General features: G+C 39.3%; 1 protein-coding gene across 4 annotated transcripts in view; it reads left to right on the top strand.

Moving 5' to 3' along the window:
• RNF130 (ring finger protein 130) overlaps window positions 1–20680 on the top strand; it is a 145215-nt gene that overhangs the window by 2345 nt on the left and 122190 nt on the right. The window lies entirely within an intron of this gene.

The raw sequence follows: 20680 nt of genomic DNA, 5'->3' as shown, positions 1-20680 counted from the left end.
TGTTGGTGGGATCCTACATGTAGTCTGTGCTAAGGGGTCTACACACACAAGTTCTCTCGGTCCAGCTAATACGAATTGAAACCCTTCTGCGTTGAAATCCTGCGTGCCAGGCAAGGTATTGGGGATGAGGAAGGGGCAAATCCATGAACAAAACAGAGAAATATCTTTTCCCTTCCTGAAGTTCCCATTCTAGTTGGGGTCTTTGTAAGTCAATTTACCTGTAAATTGTTTCTAAACCTATGGGTTTACATGAAATCCAAGACACTTTGCTGCATTTACAGCAGGAACTTAGGAATGTATTTTAAAAACAAGAATGGTGGCGGAAATCTGTTACAATTTTTCATGTTTAAGAAAATGATATGTCTATTTCAATTTTTGAAAATGGCTTAAAATTGGAATAATGTTGGGGTATTTCACATTATGATATTTGATTTAGTGAGTTTACACATTTTTATGTTTTTAGAAAAAATATTCCATTCTTTATGACCTTCATGCTTTTATAATTTCGAAGAAAATTCTTAACACCTTTATTGAGGACAAAGGGATGTTCAAATTACAAAAACGAAAAGTCTGAGACAGTTCCTGGGCAAAAATAAAACAGCTGTGATCAATAGATGTGAAATTAATGAAAAGTCATTTTGAGGATAAATGTTTGGTAGAAATGAACATAAAGTCAAAATAACTACAGTTTTCCTAGAGCTAAAAAACATAATAATGACTCATTTTAAATCTCTGACTTGGTTTGTGAAATTAGAAACCTTCCTTGTTATTTTTCAGTGCTTACTATCAATTAAATATGTGTGAATTACTGAACAAGATTTATTTGTCCTATACTTTTGAAGAGCAGATTGGCAATTTTTCCTTAGATGCTGTGGTATTTAAAAAGTACATTTTGGAAAGTGTTAAAATTTATAAAATACATCATAAACACAAGTGTACCTTGAAAATATGTTTTTTGTTTTTAAATAGAATGCATTTGTAAATGGAGATTCCTTTGTTTGGTATTAACAAGTTGCATATTTTAACTGGTAGAGTTTATTTTTAGAAATGGACATTTGAAGGAGCATGTCTTGTTTTTAGTTTATTTTGCAAAGGGCGAGCTTAGAACCAGAAACGATGGAAAGTAGCTAGTGTAGTGTCTCCTGTGGAGCAGACACTGTAAATGTGCTTTATGTCTGCACACACTAACTTTTTGTTTGGGCCTAGAGTGGGGTCGCGAGAGGAGAGGGTGCTGTGGTGATGATGTCATTGTGTATGCAGATGTGCTGATGGGAAAAATTTGGTATCAGCCACTTTTTGCTTTGCATAGAAATTTTCAGGATTGGATCTTGCAGTTTGATTTCAGGCGGTTCTGAATGATGGTTGTTCTGTAGTTTAGTTGTAATTTTGATGAGGTTGTGGGAGGAGGTGAGTACTGCTTTTACCTACGCTATCATCTGGGCCGGAAGTCCCTAAAAAAATCTTTTAAAAAGGACCTGCTAGAATATAACTACTAAGGAGAGTAGTGTGTGTGTTTTTCAAACCAATCACATATGTGTGTATATATGTGTACACACATACACATGCACATATTGTGCAGGAATGAAAACATAAATGCAAAAACTTTAAGAATTTGCTTTGTGAGATTACCTATGTGCAGTATAACAGATATTTGTCTTTTCTAGATTTGAATTTTGACAGTTGACAGCTATTTTGAAGCAATTATTTTCTCCTGTGCTTACCAACTCTCTCTTTAGCTGATGCACAAAGAGGAGTTCAGTTGTGTTTTGCGCCATTTCTGCATCACTGGTGTGAATGCATGGCCCTCAGAGCTGGTTCTTTTAAGGGTAGCAATCTTGATTTATAAAAAGGAAACTTTAGTTTTCAGGACGGTCAACATTTGTGTGTTTCATCTTCCTTGAGATATTTTATTCATTAGTCATATTTCCCATAAATTTTAGTAAGTATAGCTTTCTTTAGGGTTGGAGGCAATTTTGAATAAAAGGGGACCCTTCAAATGTCAAATGAAATAAATTAAAATACTTAATATGTACCTACTCTGTGCTTGTGTTAATGCAAGTCCTGTGCTGTGTGCAAAAGACATGGAATGCAATTCCTGCCTGAGAGAACGTCATCCCTTTGCCGAGAACATCAGCCTTGTCTGGAGGGCACAGTGAGGACGTGCCATTGCAGAAGGTGGTGTGGCTGTCTCCAGCCTGCAGGGGCATTTTGTTCTGAAGCAGGGTTCTGCAAACTACAGTCAGAGGCCAGCCACCTGTTGTTTTAAATAGTTTATTGTGAGGAGTGGCGTCCAAGGAATGGCCTAGTGAGAGGTGCCCCCGGCCTCTCCCCCAGAAACTTGAACAAGTTGATCAACTAGAGCTCAACAAAGGATTCCCTGCTCTATATAGAGGCGCTCCTGAGAGACCCACCATTGACGCGTCTGAAGGTGGGCAAAGGGGAGCAAACAGGGAGGCGAGGAGGGAGGACAGTTCAGATGGCCACGTACACAGCCCTGCAGCCGAGGTGGCGGTAGCAGGCGCTTCCTTCGGCTTGGTGGGGCAGAGAGCCTCAGTGGGCGTTCCAGCAGGGCAGGCTGTGAAAACTACAGCTGCGTCAGCCAGGACAGCTGGGCGAGGACACAGTGCAGGGATTCTGCCATGCTGTCCGTCTGTCGGTGTTCCAAAGAATGGAGCCGCAGAACCCTGCCACCGGTTGGACTCCGAAAGCTTGCTTCCTTTGCCTTTGGTGACAGGTCAAGGAGCACATTATCTGCAAACTGAGAAGTATTACAGCAGAATCACTGTTTCCCTCCGTGAGTGATCCTCAGGTGGAGCATGTGGGGGGAGGGGGACCAGTTGGAGGTCCGGGGCCACCATTATAGTGAGGGCAAACAAATCCCAGCCCCAGGCAGCAAGCAGAATGGCTGTGCTGTTCTGTCTGAGGGCAGCTGCTGAAGTCAAAGGAGGGAGTCACAGAGGTAAAAATCGTATGATTCAGTGCCACCTACTGGAAAATAATAGACCTCTTCAGGGAAAGCTGCTAGAGAAAGGCCAATGACACACAGTGCCGAGACCGAGGAGACCAGTGAATACTATGAATAACCATGGTATTCATAAAAAAATGAAAAATCTCCAAAAGCAAACTGGGACACATGGAAATATATGACATAAATGACATAGAGAATTCAAAATTGCAGTTCTGAAAATACCAGGATGTGGGAAAATGCAGACAGGCAACTTAATGCATTCAGAAGGCAAATTAACAAAATGAGTACTTTACCAAACAGATTGAAACTTTAAAAAAGAACCAATCAGAAATCCTGGAAATGAAGCATTCGGTTAAGGAGATTAAGGGTGAACTACTGAGCACAGGAAACGAAGCTGGCCAGATAGAGGAAAGAATTAGTGATAGTAAAGATAGAAATCTATAATGATGCAGAGGGAAGAAGAGAGAGACCTGAGCATTAAAAAAATAATTTAAAAAAAAGACCTCTACAAGAACTATCTGACTACACCAGAAAAAGCAATGCAAGACTAATAAGCATACTGGAAGAAGAAGGGGAGAAGGGAACGGAGAGCCTCTTCAAACAGTCGATAAGAACTTCCCAAACCTATGGAAAGAACTAGATCCTCAAATCCAAGAAGCAAACGGAACACCTAGTTACCTCAATTCAAAGAGGCCCTCTCCAAGGTACATTGTATTAAAAGTCAAAAATTAATGATAAGAAAAAATTCTCAAAGCAGCCAGGGAAAAGAAAGAAGTGGCCTGCAAAGGAAAACCCATCAGATTATCATTGGACTTCTCAGCAGAATCTACAGGCCAGAAGAAACTGGAACCAAATACTCAAAACAACTGAAAGAGAGAAATTACCAGACAAAAACAATATATCCAGCAAAGTTATCCTTTAGATATGAAGAAATAAAGACTTCCCCAGACATATAGCAGCTGAAGGAATTTATCATCAGAAAACCTCCATTGCAAGAAATACTCGGGGTTATTCTACCTGAAACAAAGAGCATAAGGTCACAACACTACATGTAAGATCACCAAAACTCTTAAAACATAAACGGATAATTTGTGACAACAAAAACATAAAAGGGGAGGGAGGTAAAGGTCTGAACTGGCAAAGGAACATGGAGATCAGATGCACTTAGAAGGAAAAAAACTGTAGATATGCAACTTTCTTTTTCATAAACATCATGGTAACCACACACAAGAACACCAAAAGTAAGCTACACCACTTAAAAAGAGAGGAATCAGAGGAAAGAAGTATGGAATACCACCAAACAAAAACAACAGACAGAAACACAAAGGAAAAGAACCAATGGAGGCACAGAGCTCTCAGAAAAGAAAGGATTAAATGGCTCCAGGAAATCCTCATACATCAATAAGTACCCCAAATGTAAATGGACTGAATTCATCAATAAAGAGGCACAGAGGAGCATATTGGATCAAAAAACAACACCCAACCATATGCTGCCTTCAAGAAACACATCGAAGCTGCAAAGACAAAGGTAGTTTCAACATGAAAGGATGGGAAATTATTCTCCAAGCAAATAACATCCACAGAAAAGCAAGTGTAGCCATACTTATATTTGACAAAATAGATTTCAAGGTAACAAAGACAACGAGACAAAGATGGACATTATATAGTGATAAAAGGGTCACTACTTCAAGAAAACAACACTTCTTAATCTATATGCACCCAATCAGGGAGCACCAAAATATATAAAGCAACTACTCACAGCATTAAAGGGAGAAACCAATCAAAGCAGTCATAGTTGGGGTCCTTAATATTCCATTGACAGCTCTATAGATCACCCAAACAAAAAATCAATTTAAAAAATCAGCCTTAAATGACACAATTGACCAAATGGACATAATTGACATTTACATCAGATTACACATTCTTCTCCAGTGCAGATGGAACATTCTCAAGGATAGACCATAGGTTGGGTCACAAAACTAGCCTCAGCAAATTCAAGAAGATTGAAATTACCCCGTGCATATTCTCTGACACGATACCTTGAAATTAGAAATCAACTGCAAAGAGGAAGTAAAGAAACCAGCAAATACCGGGAGATTAAACAACATACTGCTAAAAAATGACTGGGTCAAAGAAGAAATAAAAGGTGAGTTCAAAAGATATATATGCAACCCTGGCCAGTGTTGTTTAGTGGTTAGGGAGTATTCCCACTCACCAAAGGGTCCCAGGTTTGATTCCCAGTCAAGGGCACATACCTGAGTTGCAGATTTGATCCCTGGCAATGGTCAGAGCACATGTGGGAGGAAACCAATATCTCTCTCTCTGCCTCCCATCTCTCCCTCCCTCCCTCCCTCCCTTATACCCTCCCTCCCTTGCACTCTCTCTCTAAATCAGTGGAAAAAATATCCTCGGGTGAAGATTAACCAAAATATAAATTAAAAAAATTTTTTTAAGATACATGGAGACAAATGAGAATGACAGTACAACATATCAAAACTTCTGGGATGCAGTGAAAGCAGTAATAAGAGGGAGCTTTATATCATTACAGGCCTATCTCAAGAAACAGAAATCCCAGGTAAACAATCTTAACATTACATCTTAAAGTACTAGAAAAAAGAAGAACAAAAGCAACCCAAACTCAGCAGAAGAAAGGAAATAATAAAAACTAGAGCAGAATGTAATGAAATAGAGGACAAAAAGACTATACAAAAATCAATACAACAAAGAGCTGGTTCCTTTTTAAAAAATTTATTGAAAGTATTACATATGTCTCCCCCCCTTTTTCCCATTCACCCCTTCCATGCTGTACTGCCCTGGTTCCTTTTTTAAAAATACGGTTTTTTATTGATTTTAGAGGAAAGGTAAGTGTGAGAGAGAAACATCAATCAGCATGTGCCCTAACCAGGGATGGAACTGGCAACTTCTCAGTGCATGGGACAACATTCAATCAACTGAGCAACACTGGCCAGGGCAAGAGCTGGTCTTTTGAAAAGATTAATAAAATTGGTAAATCCCTGGCTAGACTCAATAAGGAAAAAAAGAGAAAAGACCCATATAAACAAAATCAGACGTGAAAGAGACGTCACCACGGACATCACAGATATACAAATGATCATACTATGAAATACTTTGAAAGACTATGTGCCACCGAATTCAACAACCTAGAAGAAGTGAATAAATTCCTAGAAATATGTAACCTGCCTAGACTGAATCATGAAGAATTGGAAAATCTAAATAGACTGATCAGGAGCGAGGAAATTGAAACAACCATCAAAATCCTCCCCAAAAATAGAAGGCCAGGACCAGATGACTTCACCAGTGAATTGTACCAAACATTTAAAGATTAAAAACCTGTCCTCAAACTCTTCCAAAAACATTGAGAAGAAGGCAAAACTTCCTAACACTTTTTATAAGGCCAACATAACCCTGATACCAAAACATGGCAAGGGTAACACACACAAAAGAAAACTATTGACCAATATCTCTGATGAATACAGATGTAAAATTCCTAAACAAAATACTGGCAAATCCAATACAATAATATATCAAGAAAATTATATGTCACAATCAAGTGGGGTTCATTCCATGGGCATAAAGATGGTTCAACATACACAAATCAATCAATGTAATACACCACATTAACAAAAGGATAAAAATCAGGATCTTATCAATAGATGCAAGAAAAGCATTTGATAAGATACAATATCCATTTATGATTAAAACACTCAATAAAGTAGGAATAGAAGGAAAGTCCCTCAACATAATAAAGACCATATATGACAAACCCTTAGCCAATACACTCACTGGCGAAAAACTGAAAGCTTTTCCTCTAAAATCAGGAGCAAGACAAGGATGCCCACTCTTGCCACTCTTACTTTTTTTAAATTCTTTATTATCAAAAGTATTACATATGCCCCTTTCCCCCCGTTGTCTCACCACTCTTACTTAACATAGCTTGGAAGTCCTAGCCAGAGCAATAAAGCAAGAGAAAGAAAGAAAAGGTATCCAAATCGCGCAGGAAGAAATAAAAGTTTCACTTTTTGCAGACAACATGATTCTGTACATAGAAAGTCCTAAAACTCCACCAAAAATAACAACTGTTAGAAACAACAAACAAATACAGTACAGTTGCAGGATACAAAATCAATGCACAAAAATCCACTGCCTTCCTGTATACTAACAAGAAAGCTTCAGAAAAAGAAATGAAAAAACAAACAAACACAATTCCTTTTGCAACTGCAGCCGAAAGAATAAAATGCCTAGAAATAAACTTAACAAAGGAGGTGAAAGACCTATATAGTACTGAAAACTAAAAGCATTACGAGAGATTGGCCCTAACCGGTTTGGCTCAGTGGATAGAGCGTCAGCCTGTGGACCCAACGGTCCCAGGTTCAATTCCGGGCAAGGGCAGGTACCTTGGTTGCGGGCACATACTCAGTGGGGAGTGTGCGAGTGTGCAGGAGGCAGCTGATCGATGTTTCTCTCTCATCGATGTTTCTAACTATCCCTCTCCCTTCTTCTCTGTAAAAAATCAATAAAATATATTTTTTTTAAAAAAAGAGAGAGATTGAAGAAGACACAACAAAATGGAAAAATATCCCATATTCATGGATTGGAAGAATCATAATTAAAATGGCTATATTACCCAAAGCAATATATAGATTTAATGTAATCCTCATCAAAATCTCAATGTCTTTTTTTAAAAGAAATAAAACAAAAAAATCATCAGATTTGTATGGAACCACAAAAGACTGAATAGCCAAAATAATCCTGAGGGAAAAAAGAATGAAGCCGGAGGTATCACACTACCTGACTTCAAATTATACTGCAGAGTTACGGTAAAACAGCATGGTATTGGTAGAAAAACAGACAACGCATATCAATGGAACAGAATTGAGAATCCAGCTATAAAACCACATGTATGTGGGCAGATAATTTTCAACAAAGGAGCCAGAAACACACAATGGAGTAAAGAAAGCCTCTTCAACAAAGGAAGCCACATGCAAAAGAGTAAAACTAGATTGCAGTTGTCCCCATGTACAAAAATCAATTCAAAATGGGTCAAACACCTAAATAGAAGGTCTGTAAAAATAAATTACATAGAAGAAAACAGGTACTAAACTTATGGACCTTGGTTGTAAACATTTTAGGAACCTGACCCCAAAGGCAAGGGAAGTAAAGGCAAAAATAAATGAATGAGACTATGTCAAACTAAAAATCTGCACAGCAAAAGAAACCAACAACAAAGAGGCAACTGACTGAATGGGAGATGATATTTGCAAACAATAGCTCTGACAAAGGTTTAAAATCCGAAATATATAAAAACTCATAAAACTCAACATCAAACAAATAACCCACTTAAAAAATGGCAGAGAACCTGAACAGACATCTCCCAGTTAGACATACAAATGGCCTTACTAGCAATTAGGAAACACAAATCAAAACTACAGTGAGATATCGCCTCACACCTGTTAGGATGGCTATTATCAACAAGTAATGATAAGTGTTGGAAAGGTTGCGGAGAGAAAGGAACCCTCATTCCAGGCTGGTGGGAATATCGACCGGCACAGTCACTATGGAAGACAGTCTGGCGATTCCCCAAGAAATTAAGATATGACCCAGCAGTCGCTCTTCTAGGCCCTACCTGAGAAACTCAGCAGCATGCACTCTCAAATGATTTCTTTAAGAAAACAGTTAACAACCCCTGTTCTAAAGATTCACTTATACCTTCGTTTTTCCCACTAAAAAGTATGTTATGGGTTTTTGGGTGGGAATTTGATTACTACCTAAACTAAATTTTCCCAAACTGTGAGGTCCTCCTGGAAGTTAGGGACAGTCTCTTCTTTGTTTCAAATAAACACCTAGGACTGAGCCTTACTCTAGCAAGCCACTGGAATGTATGATTTGAATTTTTTTTTTTTTTTGGTATGATTTGAATTTAATTCTGTGGTGCTTGGTCTGTACTGGAACTGATGGCAGGCATTGTAGGAAGGTGGGGGAGGGGAGAATTGATGGACAGAGACTATTGTAGGGGCTCTGTTATTGTGTTAGAATGTAAGTGGCATGGAGACCAGAGAAATAACGTATTTGGGCTTGTAGTCTAGAAATGTTTCATTGAAAAGGTGGAATTTGAAGTCAAACTTGATGAGTTCTGCTTCCAGTCATGGAGTAGCAAGCATCAGGTTTACCTTACTACCTTAAGTGATGGAAAACTTGACAAAATTATGAAACAGCAATTTTAGAAATAGGTCAACAAACTGCACAGGATAGTGAAAGGAAATAAGAGCCCTGTAACTGCCCTCGCCTACCACCTGGAGGCTTTCCAAGCTGCAGTGCAGTGGGGGTGGGAGGTCCCAAAAGAACCTGGTAGGCTTCCTGACCTGATGAGAAAAGAGTGCAGGTCCAGCTCTGGAGAACTACAGTGGGTTCCTCACTGATCTGCACGTTTTACGAAGGACTGTCAAAAACTAGCAGGTGGCGTTCACACAAAACTGGGAGTCGCTCACATTCCCACTAGCCAGAGAAGAAAGACTTCCTAGTGCATGGGGCATGGAGTGAGGCCAGGTTAGCCCTAGAGAAAAGCCTGGCTGGACCCACCTATAGAAGCAAATCTTAAAAGGATCAGACTGAGTTGGAGTAATTTAACTGGTTCAGAACAAAGCCCAACAATAATATTGAAAGAAATCCAATAAAATCTGGCTCCCAAAAACATAAAATTCAAGTCGGACGTCCAATCAAAAATTAAGAAACAGGGAAATATGACCCATAACTAGACAGAAACACTCAGTGGAAACAGGCCTGGAAATGGAACAAATGATGAAATTGCAGATAAGGCTGTTAAAAGTATTATAAATATATTCAGTTTACTCAAAGAGGTAAAAACCAACAACACATGATCATGGTGAGAGAAATGGGTGTAAAAAAGACCCACATCAAACTTCGAGCAGTGAACTCCAAGTTGGAAAAGTGTGGGATTTATATTGACAGAGTGGAGGGGAAAGGGTGCACCTGGAAGGTGGTATTTTCTGTTTGTTGCTCTCGGTTTATCCCAGGCAGTGACGTGGTAAGCACGTGTTGGGTGCATACTGCGTGCCGAGAATGCTGCCAAACATGGTACCCGGGTTATCATTAATCCTTTTCACACGCTGGTGACGGGCGACGGGGTGAATGCAGCAGGTGAACTTCATGGCATGCCGGGGATGAAATTGTCCTTTCATCCAGGTGTGCAGTAAGATTCCCACTCCTTTTCCTTTGCGCACTGCAAATTAATTCTGCTCCCTGTTTTTTTTTCCCCTTTGAAGAAGCTTCATGTTTTCCCAACATCTGATTCTTCCCCAACGCCAGTGACATGCTGTGGAATGTAGGGTTTTGCAGAAACTAAGCCCTGTCTCAGGAGACCTGCTTAGTTAGGCACTGACGATGCGAAACCAGTGAGTTAACTGGTGGTCTTTCATGAACAGATCAAAGTCCATGGATCCTAAGACAGTTTATTTTAGCAGCTGCTACAGGGCCTGGCTCACAGCGTTTCCCTTGTCTCTGGCAACTCTCCCCCTCCCCGACCGTTGTGGTACGCCCACCCTCAGCATTATTTGAACCCGGCACAGTATGACCCCGTTCCTTGGGCCCCATCAGGCACCTGCTCCTGGCTTCTCACTTCTCTCCTTTGTGATACTCACCCCCCTTTCCCTTTATCCTGTGTCACACTCACTTGGTAAAATCTCAATTCTGGATGAACCATGTACCATTAATCTTCCCCATGCTTGCTCTCTCCAAGCAGCTGACTGTTGCTGGAGAACATCTCAGAACCCAACTGATGCAAGTTTAAGATCAGAAAATGGAAGCAAAAACAAATGGGCACTTAACATGGTGCAGTAATCCAATATTTTCTCATAAAGAAATAATGTAACTTTCTGAGACAACATATTTTTTTTACGTCCATGTGCCTCCTATTACCTCTTCCTGGATCTTTATTTTTAGTCTAGTTCTCTCCTTGACCTCTAGACTCACACAGTCGATGCCTACTTGGTATCTTTAAATGTCTCGAGGACACCTCCAAATTGATAAGTCTCAAATGGAGTTGGGTTTTTTGGGTTCTGGTTTTGCCTTCTAGTCTGCTACTACTGCTCCCCAGTCAAATGGCATTCTTGTTATTTAAACAAATTTAGGTGCCATCCTTGCTTCTTTCCTCATATTTCACATCTAGTCTGTGCTGCAGTTTACCTTCAGGCTGTATCTCTCTTAGTTCAGGTTGTCATTTCTTACTCTTTTTTGTTCTCTTAACTTCCATCAATCTTTTCTCCCTGCAGTAGTCAGAATAAGCTCAGAGCTTCACCAGTCATGTTACTCCTTGTTTAAACCCCCTCAGTGGCTTCTCATCTTTGAGTGGAACGCTGAGCTCATGACTGGTGCAGGCACTCACTGCTCCGTCCACTGCAGCCTCTTCCCTCAGGCTGTTCACCTCGCCCTTGTTCACCATGTGGAAGCTGTTCTGATCAGCTTCTGCTCCTGGGTCTCTACGTTTTCTTTCTTTTTTTTTTTTTTTTTAAATATATTTTATTGATTTTTTACAGAGAGGAAGGGAGAGAGATAGAGAGTTAGAAACATCGAGGAGAGAGAAACATCGATCAGCTGCCTCCTGCACACTCCCCACTGGGGATGTGCCCACAACCCAGGTACATGTCCTTGACCGGAATCGAACCTGGGACCCCTCAGTCCACAGACCGACGCTCTATCCACTGAGCCAAACCGGTTTTGGCTCTACGTTTTCTTTACAGGTGTGTGCCTTCTGGCTGCCATCTCACTCACCTTCACTCCCCACTGCCCCCACACAGTATCTGCTGTATTAATAGAGTCTTACTGTTCTCTGGTTCTGTTTAATGGCCAGTTAAAGGGGCAGATGGTCATGAGAGAGGAATTAAAATTTCAGAAGTTAGTGGTCACCAGTGATCAGTCGTCAAGTTTAGGCCCCCAGCCTGGGCCTCAGCATTCATATCCTGTGATTGTCCAGCCCAAGCTAGAACAAACGAGTAACAGCTCCACCACGTGTCTCCCTGGGAAGCAGAATGTTAGAAAGTCTTTATTTCATCTGAAAAAAGCGACTGGTTCAAATATTTATAGACAATAGTTAATTCCTTGTTTGACAAGTTCTTTGTTTGTTTTGTCATGTGAGTTGTCTCCCACAGTGTTATTTTCTTTTCTAATTGTCCTCCATAAGGACTTAATTTCATGTTTTTACTTTCATGTTCTTCTACCTCCTTCCTCAGCAGTTTAGCTCAACCTCTGGACACATACTTCTCCTCTGATAGTGTGAGCTACACTCTTCCTAGTGTGTGTGTGTGTGTGTGTGTGTGTGTGTGTGTTGAGTGAGTCATTTCTTTTAATTCACATATTAATTCAAGGGATAACAATACTACACACATAGATGAAACCTATGAAGCAAGGAATGATAAGAAACTGTGAATAGAAATTTGCATAAAATAGGGACCCTAGGAAGAAGAAATGTTTTTCCTTTTGAGTTGTATGAGTTCTTTATATATTTTACATATTAACCCCCTATCAGATTATGAATTGCAAATATTTTCTCCCATTCCTTAGGCTGCCTTTTCATTTGGTTGATTGTATCCTTTGCTGGGCAGAAGCTTTTTAGCTTGAACAGCTTTTTAGCTTTTTAGTCCCATGTATTTTTGCTTTTGTTGCCAAATCTAAAAAATTATTGCCTAGACCAAAGGAGTTTACTGCTTTGTATATTCTTCTAGGAGTTTCACATCTTACATTCAAGTCTTTCATTCATTTTGTGTTGATTTTTATGGGTGGTGTAAGATAATGCTGTCCAGTTTTATTCTTTTGCATGTGTCTGTCCAGTTTTCCCAACACTGTTTCTCAAAGAGACTATCTTTTCCCCGTTACATATTCTTGCTTCCTTTGCCATAAATTAAGTGACTATATATGTGTGGGTTTGTTTTCTGGGTTCTGTATTCTGTTCCATTTATCTGTGTCTGTTTTTTTATGCCAGCATCATAATGTTTGATTACTATAACAGTGTGGTATACTTTGAAATTGGGAAGCTTGATGCATATAGCTTTGTTCTTCATTTTTCAAGATAGCTTTGGCTATTCAGGGTCTTTTGTAGTTCCATACAAATTTTAGCATTATTTGTTCTCTTTCTGTGAAAAATGCCATTGGAATTTTTATAGGGATTGCATTGAATCTATAGATTGCTTTGGGTAGTATGGACATTTTAACAATATTAATTCTTCCAGTCCATGAGTAAACATATCTATTTATTTGTGTTGTCTTCAGTTTCTTTCATTGATGTCTTACAGTTTTTGGGTACAGGTTTGTCACCTCCTTGGTGAAATTTATTTCAGGGTATTTTAGTCTTTTTGATGCAGTTGTTAATGAGGTTTTTCTTCATTTCTCTTTCTGATGGTTTGTTATAGTGTATAAAAGTGCAACAGATTTTTATATATTAGTTTTGTATCTTATGACTTTACTGAATTAATTTTTTGGTAGAGTCTTAGAGTTTTCTATATAAAATATCATGTCATCTACAAAGAGAGGCACTTTTACTTCTTCCTTTCAGATTTGGATGCCTTTTGTTTATTTGTCTTGCCTAATTGCTGTGGCTCAGATACTGTGTGTTGAATAAGAGTGGTGAGAGTGGGCATCCTTGTCTTTGGTATTATGTTCCCTCTATACTCACTTTGTTGAAAGTTGTTTTTTAAATCATAAATGATGTTGAAGCTTGTCAAAAGTTTTTTCTGCATCTATTGATATGATTGTATGGGTTTTATCTTTCATTTTGTTAGTTGCTGTATCATGTTGATTTGCAGATGTTGAACCATCCTTGCATCGCTGGAATAAATCTTCTTGATTGTGATATATGATCCTTTTAATGTATTGTTGAATCTATCATTCTTATTTTTGAAATTATGTTCCAGATGGCCCAGTCTTTGTCAAAACTGTCATCATATCAGAATCAATAGTACAAGAAGTACTAGTACTAGAAAAAGAAGTGATAAATAAAACAAAATAGGTGTGTTCTAACGGTTTTTTTAATTAAACTTTTTTATTATTAATTTTAGGGGGGTAGAGAGAGAAACATAGATTTATTGTTCCACCCATTTACTAGTATGCATTTATTGGTTGATTCTTGTATGTGCCCTGACCAGAGATCGAACCTACAACTTTGACATATCAGGATGATGCTCAAATTTAAAATGCCTTCCAATGTTGCAAACTTTCAGTTATAAAATGAGTAAGTTCTGGGGATTTTATGTATAGTATAGTGACTGTAGTTAATATACTGTATTGAATATTTGGAATTTGCTAAAAAAGTAAATCTTAAGTGTTTTCACCACAAAAAAAGTAACTATATGAGGTGATGGATATGTTAATTAGCTTGATGTGGTATAGTATACCACATTTCACATAGTATAGGTACATCAGATCATCAGATTGTAATATATATATGTATATACTAGTTTGTTCATTAATTATACCTTAATCTGGGGGGAAAGTAATGCCTTCAGACCTCCTCTGGGCCCTTGGTGGTGTTCTGACTTCTTTCTGTGCATCAACAGTGTTGAGTTATAGTCAGTGGCTCTGCTCTGTCCTGATGGGCTCTTGGTGGCAGCCAGAAACACTGAACACTATTGACTGAGCTGAGTCTCTCAATAGCCACGTCCTTGTTTTTCAGCAAGGATTTCAATCTTGTGTATTTGTGTAGATGACCATGTTGTCACTCAGGAATTCCACATGGAAAGATCACATTTGAGGGGTGAAGATAATGAGTTTGAGATACTCACTATTCGTGCAGAAATACCCAGCAAGCAGTTGAAATTTAAAAACTAAAGCTCAAGAGAGAGATTGAGATATAGACATTATCTACCTATAGGTAATAATTGATGCCATGGGAATGGATGAGATTGCCCACTGAGAAAAGAGGGCTTAAGGCAGAACCTTGGTGAACACCTTCAGCTTAAGAGGCTACTAATGGAAAAATGAGGTAGAATATCCGAGAAGTGGGAGGAAAAGGCGATGGATAGAAGCAAGTAGGAAAGAGAGCCTCAGAAAGAGTTGTACTTGATATTTAATGCTTTTATGGAGTGAGAAATGATATGAGTTAAATAATTAACACTTACGTTGTACTATGATGCCATGTTTGTACAAGGATCTAGCTGTAATTTTTAGTTATTTTGTTTTGCATAAAATACAAGGTAAGGCAAACATTTATAGTTGTTCATATGGAAAATGCCATAATTAATAAATAATAATACAGGAATAAACTCTGCTCACGTGCTTACAACTGTAAACCTACTTTTGTCCCACCCTTATTTGTTGTGTGAGTTGTAACAGAAATTATTTTTGAATCTGTCTTTGTAAGCGAAGTGATTTTTATTAGCCATCATTTGGAATTACTCTTAAGATTTTTTTATTATGTCATGGAGAACATTCAGCAGATATATTTAAGTTCTAAGGATGTGAAAAATAATCAAAATTCATTTGAAATACACAGTAACTAAGTATAGAAGACAAATGATAATGGATGGCTATTGACAATTAAACTTGCTGACAGTTCAGCTGTGTATAGCCCTTCTTCCAATGTTGATTGATATATTCAGCACTATAGGGATATAAAAGATATTTTATTGTTGCCTTCTTAAAAATTCTCAATGAAAGGCTGATATTTATTGTAAAAATGTGTTTCTTTAGAATGTAACCAAAGAAGTAAAACTATAGATTAGGAGAAAAATTTTAAAAATACATATTTTACTTTTTAAAAATGCTAGATTCAAAATTTAAAAATACATTAACATTTGAGAGCCTTCACAATGAAAATGTTTTGTTCAGCCTCTTCTCAACATAAGAAGCAGAAGACAATGGAATAATGTCTTCAAAATACTAAGAGAAAATAATAATCCAGAATTTTTTGCCTGATTATGCTACCATTCAAGAATGAGGACAAATGAAAGATGATTTCGGATGTAAGAGGACAAGTTTACCTTAATAGATCCTCATTGAAAGACCTTCTAAAGGATGTAGAATAAACATTGTTCTTGGTGTTTCTGTAAGCTTGTTTTGGACGAGATTAACTTTAAACTTGTTAGACTGAGTAAAGCAGATTAAAGCAGGCTGCCCTCCCCAAAGAGGGTGTCCTTCCTCTAATCAGTTGAAGGCCGAATAAACAAAAGATCGGATTCTCCTCCCAGTAAGAGAATCCCTCCTGCCTGCCTGTCCTCAGAGTGGGACACCAGCTTGTTTCCTGCCTTGGGACTCAAACGGAAACATTGGCTCTTCTTGGATTTCAAGCTTGCGATAAGCCCTCCGTCTTGCTGAATTGCCCTGCAGATCTTGGAAGGTGTCAGCCTCTAGTCTATAATCATGTGAGCCAGTTCATTATAATAGCTATCTTTGCACACACACACACACACACACCCTTATTGGTCTGTTTCTCTGGACAACCGGTAGGGGCGCACTGGGTAACTAGTTAGGCTTATTTATTTTATTATTTTTAAAAATATATTTTTATTGATTTCAGAGAGGAAGGGAGAGGGAGAGAAAGAGAATCATCAGTGATGAGAGAGAATCAGTGATTGGCTGCCTCCTACTGGGGATCGAGCCCACAATCCAGGCATGTGCCCTTGACCAGAATCGAACCCGGGACCCTTCAGTCTGCAGGCCGAAGCTCTATCCACGGAGCCAAACCAGCTAGGACTAGTTAGGCTTATTTTTATTTTTACTTCTTTTGTAGGAAACAGCTGATAGAATATTGCCCAAGTCAGAATATTTCCACATGAAGCAGAGAGGTCTTTGGCACAAGGTTTTCCTTTATATTCGTTCTGGCCTAGTCCCCCTGTTGTCCTTCCCTCTCTCCCTTCATCAGGTACAGTAAGTGTCTACATGCCAGACATGTTAAAGGCGATGCGAGATCTCACACTTAGGAGACGCTCAGAATAAGCAGCCAGTTACTAATGCAGTGCAGTGAATGCTAAGATGGCTGTGATCTCGGGGTGCCTGGGAGGCATGGACACAGCACCCGCTTCGCTGTAGGGTGTCGGGGAAGATGTTAGCAGAATCCTGAGGCTCAGGAGGTGGTCAGCAAAGGAGGATTGGCATTGGCATTTCAGGCGGAGAAAATGAGACACGGGCTCTGAGAGTGAGAGACACACTGGGGCACCTGCGCTGTGCGCCTGGAGAAGTCTGACCTTCCGTCCTGTGTCCCAGCCCCATATGACTCGTACAGCAGCAGACTGACGGTCTGGGGCGGGGGAGGAGACATCACCCAGGTCATAACCTGGGGACGGCTACTCTTAGGTGGATGTTTCCTTTTTTAAAAGATGAGGTCTTATTAAGTCAAATGGATCCTAGTGGAGCCTTTCAGGCCGCTGGATTGGGGAAGAGAAATTTTCTTTTTTTTTTTTTTTACTTATTCACTCACAGAACCCTTTCAATATTTACATAGTCTTTGTACCAGAATAGTCTTCCTCTTTTCCCTTTACAGTGGAGGTCTTCTTTTTAGAACTTGATTATCTTAAAATTTGTATAATGTCGTAACTTTGGCTGTATAATCTTTTTACTTGATTTTCTCTAGAGTTTAAGAGAAGGGATTAATCTTTCTCTTGTGTTCTTGTGCTGTTCACTTCTGCACACTCTGCTCTCGGTTGGAGTTTCTCAGCATTCCGTGTAGGTTCCGTGGCCGTTACGTTGCTCTTTTCCTTTCCGGATGTTGAAGCACTCTTCATGCTGGTGCTCCATGCTACCTGTGAGCATTTCATTCTGGGCCCGGCATGCCTCCTCGGTACATTCAGAGGTGCTTCAAGATTCAAGACCAAACTCTTTGGTTCTGTTCTAATTCTCTGCGGTACTTAGTATGTTGCTGAATGTCTAAGTTATTGTGCATTAAGGTGAGGATTCCATAATTGTTCCTATTGAGAATTGTTTGGTTCTAGTCAAGGAGTAAATACTAGTAAAAGTCGCAGACTATTTCTGGATTTGATAGGAAAGGCCATACAGGGGAAAAAATTGAAGTTAAGTTTTTCTATAATACAGTATTTTTCAGCTTTATTGGGTATAATTGTCAAATTTTTAAGGTATTGTAGTACAATATTTTTTATTATATATGATTTCACATTTTTGTGATAACTTCAAGTAAGTTTTTCCTGACACTGTGACTAATAAATGCAAAGAAGTCAGAGGTGATGTCCTCTTCTAAACTTTAAGGTAAAAAAAAAAAAAAAAATTCTGAATTTGAGCAAAATTGTTATTGACATATTTTATGGTTCATAATTATATAGATGTTTTATGTCTTCACTTAATACATTGCTTCAATTACAAATAACTGGTATTAAATTTTGCCACTTGATCACCAGCCATAGTCATCATTCCTCTTGTGAAATGTGGGGTTTTTAGCTGTTAACATTTTTATTGTTCAAGTTAATTTTTAACTACAGGAAGGAGTAAATGGATAAAATTAAGCATACTATAGTATTAAATGCTTATGAAAACCCCTTATTTCCTTTTTCTGAACAATGAAAACGGCTTCTTTGAACAGGAACTTGCACATCTTATTCTTGTTTATCATCGCGTATTCTGTTCTCACCGACACACATGTCTTGAGACCTTTCACACGTGGTGGTTTGGGGGAACAGGGGCATTCTTTTTGCTCATACAGCCTGTTGTTGGAATCTGTTTGGATTGTGCACAGAATCTGTTCTTAGTGGATGGAGATTCCTTTAAGAGATAGACTGTGCTCCGTGGTTGCACCCCTTGCTGTCTCTTTTAGTCTTAGACGTTGTGACCATTACTGAAAGGCTGTCCTTCTCAGTGGACAGTGACATTGTCAGAGCCACAGGGAGGAAGGGTAAGACTGGGGAGCTGTTGGGAGAGGGGACACAGGATGTGCTGCCCAGCTCTGGGTGGGTTTCATGAACGTCAGCATACAGTCCCCGAGTCACCAGGCCGGATCACCAGCACAGGACAGGTGGGCACCCGTAACACTAACGGAAGGGAATGGATTGGAGGCACCCAAGAGTAGAGGAATTGTTAAAGACTTTTTCACATAAACATAACTCTTGTGAGGTAAGAATTTTATCTCAGTTTTACAAATAAGTAAACGTGGGAGATTGGAGAATTTGGACCCCGGGTCTTGCTGGTCCCTAAGTGTGCTGTTTCCTCTTTACCACAGTGAACAATAGGAAAGCAGAGGGGTCAGGAACGTCGCAGAAAAACGAATGTTTCACAGAAGACAAGTATATAGATCTCTTTCTGTATTCTTTTTTTATGTTTTTACTGGGGTTTTTTTGTGGGTTTTTTGTTTTTGTTTTTGTTTTGAGAGAGAGAGAGAGAGAGAGAGAGAGAGAGAGAGAAGAAGGGAGAGGGAGAGAAACATTGATATAAGAGAGAAACATCAATCAGTTGCCTCCCACATGCACCCCGACCAGGGATCGAACCCACAACCTGGGTATGTGCCCTGACTGGGAATCGAATGGTGACCTTTTGGTGCACGGGACAACGCTCAACCAACTGAGCCACATTGGCCAGCGCTCTTTAGATATTCTTGATTCTGCATTTTCCTCAAGGTTTGTGCAGCAGTGTATTTTGAAAAATCACAAATGGAGCACTTAAAACAAGCTCTTTGCGCCTACTTGGATATAGTATTGGAAATTTTCCCAAGACACTGAGGTTATCCTAACACATCACCTAAATGCTTATATTTTAAAACAGCATAGTAATCGGTGAAACGGACCGACATCACTGACAGTAAAGTGTTTCACAGTTTCAAAGTTTCACAGTGCCTTGACTGTGTCTTTCAGTAGTTGACTACTGAAGTTTAATTTGCTTAAGAAAGAACTAAACTGTGTAAGGGAAAGGGTGAATCAGTTGCAGACAGTATTCGTCATGACAGACTATGAAATCGTTGGCCACCCACTTACTGTGTACTAAGAGACCTCTGGTAGCAAATCCGTTTTCATTGTTGCCCCTCGCCATGATGAGAGAATTTGGGGAAAGATATTTAAGTGGAAATGATAGATGTAACATTTCTCTGTAGTTAGTGGCATCTCTCCATTTTAGTTTCTTTAAGTAATGTAAACATTTCATTTCTTTTAGTAAACAGTGTGCTTTCAGGGAAAGCAAACATTTCCCCGCTGGTGTCTTTTTCACACTTTATTTTTTATCAATACTTATTTGATGTTCTTATTACTTATTTGCTTCCAGTGTTACTCTTTTGTGCTGTTCCCCCTCCCCCCAGCCTGCACAGGGCTGGCAGGGACTGACTCAGGAGGCAGAGGGCCCGCTGTCCTCTGGCCCTGGGAGCCGCAGTCTCCAAGCTTACCTTGGTGGCTTCTTCCTCCCCTGCACTGCCCCCCTTTCATTTTAACCTGTTATAAATGCAGGATGAGGAATGGGAAGAACAGCCAGACACAGGGTCTCAAGACTTACAAAGGGCGTCAGAGCCATGATGCTCATATTTGCAGAATCAAAAATCGAGGTGCTTGCCCTAACCACTTCACATGTATTTGAGGGTTCTTGAAACAAGCTATTCCCCCAAATCTAGGACAGTGACCATGTAATTTGTATCTCAAGGGATAGTCTTGGTGTATCCCCTTAGACAGGAAGAGTAGTAAGTTAATATGTATCCTAATGTGGAATTAATTGTAGAGTAATTTTTAACAATAAATGTAAATTAGAGGAATAATCTACCTATTCTAA

Source organism: Myotis myotis, unplaced genomic scaffold (assembly GCF_014108235.1).
Source record: "Myotis myotis isolate mMyoMyo1 unplaced genomic scaffold, mMyoMyo1.p scaffold_m19_p_6, whole genome shotgun sequence".
In the NCBI taxonomy this organism is placed as follows: Eukaryota; Metazoa; Chordata; class Mammalia; order Chiroptera; family Vespertilionidae; genus Myotis; species Myotis myotis.
Note: the sequence above shows the minus strand (reverse complement) of the source record. Positions and strands in the feature narration are given on the sequence as shown.